The sequence below is a fragment of the Neovison vison genome, chromosome 1 (genome assembly GCF_020171115.1).
Source record: "Neovison vison isolate M4711 chromosome 1, ASM_NN_V1, whole genome shotgun sequence".
Lineage (NCBI taxonomy): Eukaryota > Metazoa > Chordata > Mammalia > Carnivora > Mustelidae > Neogale > Neogale vison.
The window spans coordinates 75341693-75352916 of record NC_058091.1 but is presented as its reverse complement, the minus strand read 5'-3'; the positions used below and the strand labels follow the sequence as shown (position 1 = coordinate 75352916).

The 11224-nt window shown below is 39.3% G+C and overlaps 1 pseudogene; it reads right to left on the bottom strand.

Annotated features, from left to right (window-relative positions):
• Nucleotides 1–9265: 9265 nt before the first annotated feature.
• On the bottom strand, nt 9266–9789 carry LOC122900198 (annotated as a pseudogene).
• Nucleotides 9790–11224: the final 1435 nt, after the last annotated feature.

Below are 11224 nucleotides of genomic sequence, written 5' to 3'. Positions count from 1 at the left end.
CTGAATGGATCATGGAAGAAAGTAAATAAAAGGGTACTTTGAGATGATCAAATTGGGAAGCAATCTGATAAGGTAATCTTTTAAGTTGGTATTTAAAAAGTTAGTCTTCAAACACACAACAACAAATAAATGAAAGGCATACCAGAAAAGCGCTGGGTGGCAGGCCCAAGCCAGCTAGGGGATTTTATATGTGTCATGGGGAACATGCACTCAGATATGCAAAGGATGAAACTGGTGATCTTTGTCTCTGAATTCACCTGCACTCTCTTGCTGTAGGCAGTAAGTAGCGCAGCATCTCCCAATCACCCCATCTCGCTTCTATCAATCCCATTAGGACCAGACCCTTCAAGACCTGTCTGAGAAAAATCACAGAGGGAAGTACTAGAGATTATTCCTACTGTCTGCCAAGTTGGTCTCTTGCTATCATCCGGAAATGTTTAACATAAGTGAATCTTTAATTAACTTCAAAAAGTGCCTGTGCTTGGTCTCAGGTATGTAAACATGGCAGGACAAAAGTCACTAATGTTTGGCAAGGGGAGTTCTGAAAACATCAATTAGAAAGAGTTGGTATGAACACCCGATGAACACCCACCTTGACAGTAGGAATGAAATTCGTGCTAATTATGAGTATCCCTCTTACTTCACCAAGCATTTGTTCGTGATTATATGCTGGGGAAATGAACTGAAGCACATTTGGGGGAGTTGTATTTTATTTATTCATACATTCAATAAATATTTGAAGAGAATATACCATGCCCTAGATACTGCTCCCGGCACTAGAAATAGAGAAATGAGCAAAATAAACTAAATTCCCCATCCCCATGAAGCTTAGGGTCCTGGAAGGGGCTGGAGTTGTTGGAATTCAAGAAGAGTGCATGCAAAACAGCTGTTCCTTAAAGCTCTGTAGTAAAACATTTTTAGTTCAGACTTCTAAATAAACATGTGCCTTCTTTTGATGCAGAAAACCAAGGTATTCCTTCCAATCCTTCACAAGAGTATTTTTAATTCACAGCTTCACATTGTCTGAATTGATTAAATCAAAATTTAACTAAGAGCAAAGCATAATTGCATATTCTTAAGTTCTCCATCGCCAACACTACAACTCAGCATTCAGTAGCCTGGGAGCTTGCTTGCGTCATTCAAGTAGAGCTTGCTTCTTTAGAGATGGTAAGCGAGACAATGCACTGTGTTTATGGACTCAGAGGTGAGAAGAGAAAGAAAAGCACTCTTAGGAAATCTGAAAAGGAATTTGGAGACCAGTAAAGAAATTCAGAGGACATTGACATTCAAATCAGATACTGCCATGTAATAAATATTGGCTGAATATTTCGTTGGGCAGCTAGATTCCATAGATAGGGTGACACTGTGTCTCTTAAGACGCTAGTACTTTGTATGTACAATTGTACCATATAGGATACATTTCAGCTCTTGTTTCCAATTGGTAATCCTTTGAAAAAAATCGCATAATGAGTCTGTGGCTTAGTGTAAAATTATCCTGGGGAGAGCTTCTGTGAGAGTATTGAGGCAAATGCTAATTGTACCACCTTCTTGGCTTGAGTGTTTTTCAAGGAACAGTTATAAAGCCTTTAAGGCAGAGAAAGAGATTGAGAGTCAGAAAGTATTCTAGCAGCTGAAACCCTACTCTCGAGATAAGAGCTACCTTGCCTAAAATACAGTGAATGGCAGCCTCGGGACAAAGAATTAATGTGGAAGGTGCAGCCACACGTCTTTTGAAAGCCCTACACCATTGCCACATTGTTCTGAATATTTATAAAAAGTAGTTTTCAAGGAGTATGGACTTGCCAAGGAGAGCTAAATGTTCTCTGCATAATGGGGGGTTCCATGAAGAATTATTAAGGAATCGAGAATGCTTTTTCTCAAACAAGCCTCCTTCCATTTAAAATTTTATTTTAAGGTGAAGAAAAGTATATATGTCTTAATGCTTTAGAAACAGATATAGTATAAAAAATAAAAATAAAAATTCTTAGTCAAATAATAACAGAGGCTTACAAATTTGACAAAAAAAAAAAAAAAAGGCGAGGGCGCCTGGGTGGCTCAGTGGGTTGAGCCGCTACCTTCAGCTCGGGTCGTGATCTCAGGGTCCTGGGATCGAGGCCCACATCGGGCTCTCTGCTCAGCAGGGAGCCTGCTTCCTCCTCTCTCTCTGCCTGCCTCTCTGCCTGCTTGTGATCTCGCTCTGTCAAATAAATAAATAAAATCTTTAAAAAAAAAAAAAAGGCGAATAGTTTTTCTTTTAAGTGTCTACCCACAGAAATGTCAGACAAAGTAGCAATCAATTTTACCTGGACATGTTTTTTAAAGATATTTATTTATTTGTTTATTTGACACAGAGAGAGAGAACACAGCAGAGGGAACAGCAGGAAGGGGGAAAGGGAGAAGCAGGCTCCTCGCTGAGCATAGAGCCCTTCATGGGGCTAGAGCCCGTCACAGAGCTAGACCCCAGAACCCTGGGATCATGACCCGAGTCGAAGGCAGATGATTAACCAACCGAGCAAACTAGGCATCCCATGGACACTTTAAAAATACTTAATTTCACTGTTCACACATAAATTCAATAAACAAACATGTAAGTATCCTTCAGGATAACAAATACATAGGCTATGATCCCTTACATGGATAAAAAGGTAGCATTGACCACATTAAAGCATGAAAAGAAGGATTGCCAGAGAAAACACAGGACACCAAATATTGTATGAGACATACTCCCACTATAAATGTTTTGCCTTTTATCTGAAATTCAAATATAACTGAACATTCTGTATTCTTATTTGCTAAGTCTGGCAATCTTGAAAGAATTAAAAATAAAATTAAATTAAAATAAATTTAAAATAAAATAAAATAAATAAATAAATTAATTAATTAAAATTAAAATTAAATTAAAAATAAAATCTCTAAAACACTAATTTCTTTTAAACATTTGAAAAAATATTCATCTAGACTGTCTCCTGAAATGTTCTCAAAATGCTATGGACTGAATTTTGTCCGCTTTGAATGTATATGTTGAAGCCCTAACCAGCCCCCCCATGTGACTTTCTGCACTTCCTCTCTGTAGTAATCACCACCCTTGCAATTGCAGTAATTTCTAAAGTTTCTTCCCTGGCACATCATAACCTCCCGTGGTGGCAGGGAGGGCAGGGAGTGCCTGGCTTGTCTTTTGCTGTGTGCTTCGCTGATTACGCAGTGCCTCTGGCTTGTCATAGTGTTGGGTCCCCAATGCTGGGTCCCCAATAATGGGTCCGTGATTAAAGGAGCGAGACTGATAGAAAGTGAAGGTCAAGCAAAGCTTTATTTCGCACCAAGCATTGAGAATCAAACCGACCGGCCAGGGCCTCGCCTCTTACAGAGAGTGAGACCCCTCCCTGTCACACAGACTAACTTTTATAGAGCAAAGGCCATGTGGTTGAACCTGGCCACCAGGTGGCCAATGAGATTGCAATACACAGAGAAAGCTGCACAGTCATGCTAGGTCACACACGGGTGGCCAATTGAACTACAAACCCCATAGTAGACATTTGAACTAGCCTATCACCTTGGTGAGAATTGGCACCCAAAAGGCGGGGCCCACACTCCTTGGTAGTTAGGGAGACAGTATGTGTGCTCTACTGATTGGATGTCTCCACTGGACTCGACTCATCCCTGCATTTGGACTGTTATCTCTACCTGACCTGACCCACCCTTGTATTTGGGCTTTGTTACCTGGGACTGGTTTCCCAGACTTGCTTTTAAATAAGTTCCCTTTGGGGGTGGGGGAGGCAGGGTCAATTTAAGTTTTACTGCATAAACAACCAAATGGCTGTTCAACCAAGGTGGGGCCGCTCTGGCTAAATAGGCCCTTACAATAGGAGCTAAGTAAATATCTGTTGACTAAATGATTACTGTATGAATGAAGTAACTAGAAAAGTAGACAAAAAGAATGTGTTCATCGTTGCTTAGAATTGTCAAATCATTATGTTGTACACCTGAAACTAATAGAACATTCTATGTCAACTATTCTTCAGTTATTTAAAAAATGTGTTCACTACCATGTCGTTTATAATAACAACTGAAACACTGAGAAAAATCTAAATCTCCAAAACTAAGGGAATGTATAAATAATTAAATTAATAATAGTATAATCATATGACAATGTATCATACAGTCATTAAAAAGAGTCTTACAAATATTATTTTTCAGGGCATGATAAATTTAAAATAAAGTCATGTTAAGTTAAAAATAGGGGATATATGTATCTGTATGCATACACAGAGAGAAGTATTTGGGAGTAAATACTGTTAACAATTAGAAACAGTGGTTGTATTCAGAGAGTAAGATTAGATTATCTTTCCTTTTATGTTTTTCTTTTCAAGTTTACTACAAGAATTATGGATGCTTTTTAATCGGAAAGAAAATCAGTAGTTATTTGGTGTGAGTTATATGGATTGGAAGATGATCTTTGTGGGGTATCTGGGTGGCTCAGTTGGTTAAGCGACTGCCTTTGGCTCAGGTCATGATCCTGGAGTCCCAGGATCAAGTTCTGCAGCTGCAGCAGGATCCCTGCCGAGCAGGGATCCTGCTTCTCCCTCTGACCCTCTCCCTTCTCATGCTCTCTCTCTCTCAAATAAATAAATAAAATCTTTAAAAAAATTTAAGAAAAAGAAAGATGATCTTTGCAAAATTTTTCTAGCAGGGAAAACAAAGCTAAGTTGGTCAAAAGTCATTATCCATGCAGGGCTCAGAAAGAGCATATAAACTTCATTAGAAAACTACCTCAGTATTGAGATTAAACTAAGTTACACAATAAGGAAAGCATTTATGGTGAGGGACAGTCATGTGAACAGATTACATCATTACCTACAAGGACTGAGACAAAGCCATGTAGTAGGGATCTGGGGCAGAAAGGAAGGACCCTGCAGCAGATACCATATCTGCCTTGTCCAGACTCCCTTCTTCAACCTGTTCTATCCAATTTATAGCTGCTGTGAGTTTTTGCGGCTAGAGGCTCAGAGCTGCTTTCTTCCCTGGAGAACTTCCTTTGACAATATTGTAACTTTCTCTCCTAAATGAGGGGGGCAGCAGCATTGTTGAGAAGTTCAGTAGTGGATGTCCCATGTAGATTAGGATTAATGATAAGAGATTCTGCTATTGACCTCTGCTCCCCAATAACAATGGGGATGATAGATCTCAGAACGACAGAGGCCAGATGGCCAGAAGCAAGGTGGGCATGATGATCAAAGTCCACAACAGAGAGATGAGCAGGCTCTGCTCAAAAAGATTTCTCATGTTCCCTAATGGAAGATAGTATTTCCAGAATGAGATCAATGGGCAAGTGATAAGTGTCTTACTAATGTGTATCACCAATTAAAACAGATCTTAAATAGATGAGCAGAAGGTTAAGGTCTACCACCTGAGTGGAAAATCATGATCTCTTAGTCAGTTTACAGACTTTAGCTAATTCTTAGACCCGTAACCTACTGCTTGAAATAATGGCAAGTTTCTGTGAGGAAGAATCTTGCAACATCATGGAATGTGTATATAGCAGTGTTTCCCCCGTCTTCCTACAAAGGGGCCAATGGCCATTTACTCAAATAAACATACGCTGGGGAAAGTGGGTTGTTGAATCAGGGCTCTGAGTTGACTATGATACCGAAAGACCCAAGAGTACCATCACAGATTTTCCTGTTAGAGAAGGGCCATATTGAGTTCAGAGTCCATCTCAAAGTGGGTCCCCAGGGTTCGTGAACCCATCCTACAACTATTTCTGACTTGCTAATATTATAATCAGCATCGGTGCATTTAACATTTGTGAAAAGCCTCATAAGGACTAGTGGAAAAAGAGTAGCTCCCTTAAATGTTTAAGATAATGCATCAAAAACAATACCACATTCCAGATGGAAAGGCAGAGATTGGTACCACCCTCAAAGATTTAAATGGATGGATCATCGCCTTCATCAGCTCCATTTAATTCACCAGTCATGAAATAGCTGCAGATAGAATGACTCAACCAGTTGCTGTCGGTCAGCTGCTGAATCCCACCTCTAGACAACACAACCTGACCTCGGAAAATCTCCTCCAGGATGGAGAAACAACTGGATACAGGTGGTACAATAGACTATCCTAGATGCTGCTGATGTCCTTCCAAGATCCCTTTGCTTCAGGCCAGTGTACTCATCTCCAACCTAGTGTTAGCCAGTTTCAGCTAATGGCTCAATAGCTGCTCCTTTACCTGGAAAACTGCCTTTGAACAAATGGGAATTACCTCTCCGGAGAAGGTATTTTTCAGTTAACTGAGGAGGAATCTATTTTGTGGAGTCATCTCTTAGCATGAAGAAAAAAAAAGAAGAAAGAAAGAAAGAAAGAAAGAAAGGAAGGAAGGAAGAAAGAAAGAAAAAAAAAGGTCATTTCTGTCTGTGAAATATAAACTAATTCATTTCTCTAAATAACTTCCTAAATGCCAATTAGAGCCAAGCATTGTGTTAACTGTTAGAGAGCATCAAGAGGGCAACAGACTATCTCCTGCTTTTTCAGAACTGACACTTTAGGGTCATATCTGAGTCTCCCTCAGTTCTGTCTGGAAAGGTGAAAGCGGGTGCTCTGGACATAGAAGGGAGAAAACCAGTGACTTTCTGAAGGAAGGATGATAGGAGTAGTTTTCCCTGGTACAGGTGAAAGTGGGTGCCGCATCTGTAGAGAATTTTAAACAGTGATTGAAACCAACTAAGTCAGTATGCACTTTATTATCATGAGCTGGCAATCCTAAACAATGATGGTATTAATGTTCACTCCCTACCCCCCATATGCCACTGAAGAGAATCCTAACATTCCTTTTTTGAAATCTCTAGACAACAGGCTTAGTCTTTCCCCAAGGTGAGGGGTCCTAACAGCCTCCATCCCCATTTTAGGAGTGGTTGGAAGAAGAGCTTTACAGCAACCGGTCCCAAAATAACCTTAAAAGTCCCCGCCCCTGAGTACCCCCAGGAAAGCTTGGGCAGTTCATTATGATTAGACTCTTGCTTTTGTGTGGGGCTGGGGCAGGGAGGGAAGGGGGCTGAGCCAGCACACCACGAATTTGCCTCATTGTAAGCTTGTATAGTTTATCTAGAGTGAGGATGCTTTGGGAAAAGTTGAAGGGGATGAATGAAAAGGGAGGACAGAATAAAATTCCTTCTGCAAGTCAGAGAAGATTGACTTCTGTGGGCTCTGAAAAATGAGTTGATCTCTTAACCTGTGCTGGCAAAGATTTAAAGTCACTTATTCTGGCAGGGAAAGTCCAAAGACCAACTGTTCATTCCTAGGGATTTGCTCAGATTTTGTGAGTAAAAAGAGATAATTAAGGTTCTAAACAACTATAGACCTCTTCCTATTCAGTGAGCTTACAAAACAAGGTTGAGTCTTAAAAACTTTTGCAGCCTAGCTGAGCTATTAACGTTCACCTATCCACAATAGTCATCGGAATGGAATGGAAAGTGATAAAATGACCAAATGCATTGCTTTTTGAAACTTGAAGTTCATTATGCTCTGATGTGGTACAGTATTGTACTTGATAAAAGGAGAGTGAAATAATATGCATTATATTCTATGCCTTGGGTAAATTTTTCATACATCAAACTTTCTTCAGGAGCCTAGGAATAAAAACAAATGGAAATCAAAAAGTTACTTGACAAAACTTAGTAATGACCTACATGGTCCAATACTAAAGCCAGTAGTCACATGCAGCTATTTAAATATATAAAAATCAAACTAAATGAAAAATTCAGTTCATCGGTTGATTTAGCCACATTTAAAAGGATATTTTTGTTTTGGAATAATTAAAGGCTCACACAGAAGTTGCAGAAATAGTACAGAGAGTTCCCATGGATCCATGGGACCATGGACCCTTATCCCCAATAATATCTTACATAACCGCAGCACAGTTGTCAAAGCCAACCAATTGATGATGGTACCATACTATTATCTATCTAATATAATCTAATAATAATATGCTTAGGATTGTTACCTGTTTTAATATGCACATTTTGGGGGTTGTATAGTTCTATGACATTTTATCATGTAGATTGATTTGTAGAACCATGATTATCATTAAGATTATCACCAACTGTTTCATCACCTCTTACAGTCACACTGTCCCTCCAGCCCCAACCCTTGGCAAACATAATCTGTCCTTTTGATAATGTAACATGAATGTAATTGGCTTTTCATTATACATCATAGTGCCTTGGAAATCCATAAGGTTATGGCATTTAACAACAATTTGTTTCTTTTATCACGGAGTAGTGTTCCAAGGTATGTGTTTGTTACATGGGCTGCTGTAACAAAATGCCAGAGGCTGCATGGTTTACTAAAAAACAGAAATAGATTTCTTATTGCTGTGGAGGCTGAGAATTCTTAGATCAAAGTGTGTACAGATTAGGTTATCTGGCAAGAGCCCACTTTCTGGTTCACAGACAACCATCTTTTTGCCTGTGTCCTCACATGTTGGAAAGGGGTAACAGAGTTCTTCGGGTTGTCTTTTATAAGGGCAGTAATCCTATTCATGAAAACTCCACCCTCATGATCACCTCAGAAAAGCTCCTACCTTCAAATACTATCACAATGGGCTTTAACATATGTATTTGAAAGGTGGGAGTTCACATTCAGTCTCTAGCAATGGATATTCTATAATTTGTTTAGCCATCCACCGGCTGAAAGGCATTTAAGTTGTTCTCAGTTTTTGATCTACAAATAAAGCTGCTACAAACATTCATGTTCCAGTTTTGTGCTGAATTTTTTTGGCTGGTGGTTTATCAATTACTAAGGGAAGCCCTAGCTATGGTTGTGGGATATCTATTTCTCCTTCCAGTTTTTCAATTTTTGCTTCATATTTTTGCAGGTTTTGCTGCTTTGAACATATATATTTAGGAGTGTTATACATTCTTTTTAAAATTAACATAATGTATTATTTGTTTCAGACGTATGGGTCTGTGAATCATCAGTCTAGGAGTGTTATATGTTCTTAAGTAATTGATCCTTTTTATAACTTTGTAACACTGCTTTTTGTCCTTGTTAATTCTCTTTTGCTCTGAAGTCCACTTTGGCTGATATTAATACAGACACTCCAGCTTTTTTTTAATTAATGTTCACACAATATACCTTTTTGCATTCTTGTGCTTTACATTAGCTATATCATACCTATATTTGAACTGAGCTTCTTGTAGACAGCACATAGTTGGATCACATTTTCTAATCCATTTTGCAAATCTTTATCTTCTAGTTGGTGTGTTTGAGCCATTTACATTGATTGGTTGATTGGTTGGTTGGTTGATTGATTGTTAAGAGTTTGGCTTTTTATTGAACAGGTTACAGAAGAGGTTTTGTCAGAAAGACCAAAGGCCATGTCATCATCAGACTCCTCTTCTTTCTTTGCTTTCACTTTCTTCTCCACAGTGGTGGAGGGAGCAGGATCTCCTGCAGGGGCAGCACCAGCTGCTGGGGTAGGAACCACCAGCCCCAACATTGCAGACTGCCCCCCCCACACCCCACGTTGACATTGGCCAGGGCCTTTGTAAACCAGCAGGGTCAGAAAGGTTATTTAGCCACATTTAAAAGGATATTTTTACACCCACTGCTTTAATGGGGGCATTGATCCTATCCTCCATGACCAGCACCTCATCGCTGTGTAGGATGAGGGCTGAGTCCATGAAGATGTGCTCCCAGAGGGAAGCCATGGTGTGGTCCAGTGGCTGGATAAAGTGCCTCTGAACACTTCAGCGGCAGCTGAGGAAAGGGGACTAAGACATTTGCTTTTTTTTTTTTTTTCTTTTACAACTTTTATTATACCATGGAATCCCCTTTTTAAGTGAAAATACATCAGATGCTTTTAAAGTAATTAATGATACGATAGAATTTAGGTCGGCTGTTTTATTGTTTTCTGTATGTTCCCACTGCTTCTTGTTTCAGTTTTCCGTTTCATGCATTGCTTGTTGGAGTATTTTTATGACAGTTACTTAAAAACCTTGTCATTTAATTCCAACCTCTGTGTGATCTTGGCAGAGCATATGTTATTGTTTTTCCTCATTTGAATTACGGTTTTTCTGGTTCTTGGATTGATTTTTTTGGATTGATTCCTGAACATTTGAGTATTATGTTAAAGAATCAGGTTTCTTTTTAAGTCATATATTTAAGCAGGCAATCAACCCTGAACATGTCTTGATTCGGTTTGGTGGACTGTAGTTTGAATGTCAATTTAGTTTTAAAACCTTTGCAGTGTTATTTTGGTCTCCCTCACCTGTGTAGTTCTCAGAGTCCAATCTGAAAATGTGGTATTGCATACCATATCTCAGTTCTATAAGTGTTTGCCTTATTATTCTGGCAGGTTTCATGCACATGAACCATTTTTCAGGGTAGGAGGGGTAGGGAGACATCAAGCAATCCAGGACTTTAATCATAGAATTAAAGGAGTCTCTTTTTCTACCTTGTTCTTCTCCATAATTCTCCCCCCAAGTCTCTAGTGTGCTGTCATTGCTTAGTGCCACCCGAGCCACATTTTAAGCCCCCAGTAGCCACATGTGGCTAGTGAGTTCTGTACTGGGAAGGGAAGGGCAGATACAGAAAATCCTCATCATCTCAGAAAGTTCTATTGTATAGGGCTGGTATACATGAATATTTTTCTCTTTGTGAACTTAAATCAATCATGCTTTTCTTTAAGATGATAACTTATAAAAACAAAAGTCAAAAATAGAGTGAGTGAGAAAAAAAGAATTTTAAAATTTGAAGGTTAAAAAAAGTGGTAACAAAAAAAGCTAGCAGAGAGACATTGTAAATGGAGCAATTTTTAATTAAAAAAAAAAAAAATGCAGAGCAAGCTCCTAAACCCAAACTCTCCTAGTCCTAGTACTAAGGTAGTTTCATGTGCCAGAGACCAGGATGTCTTCTCAGAGCTGTGTTTCAAAAGCAGTAGGTTTGAGCTTCAATCTCACTCTCTGCAGTAATAGAGATACTTACCATCAGAATCTGAGAGAGCAAAAGCCTCTCTAAAACAATGTGGAATTCAAATGCTACTTCCAAATACCATGCACCCAAAAAAATGCACACTTGGGTGTGCCCAGGCTAACCTCCTTGCCATTTTTAGATTTGTCCAAGTTAATGAATATCAAGCCCCCACAAGGACTTCCAGTTATGGATCCTCACCACAAACCCCCCGCCCCCAGCCCTTGATGAGAGGCAACTTAGTGCTTTTCCAGTCAGTAAA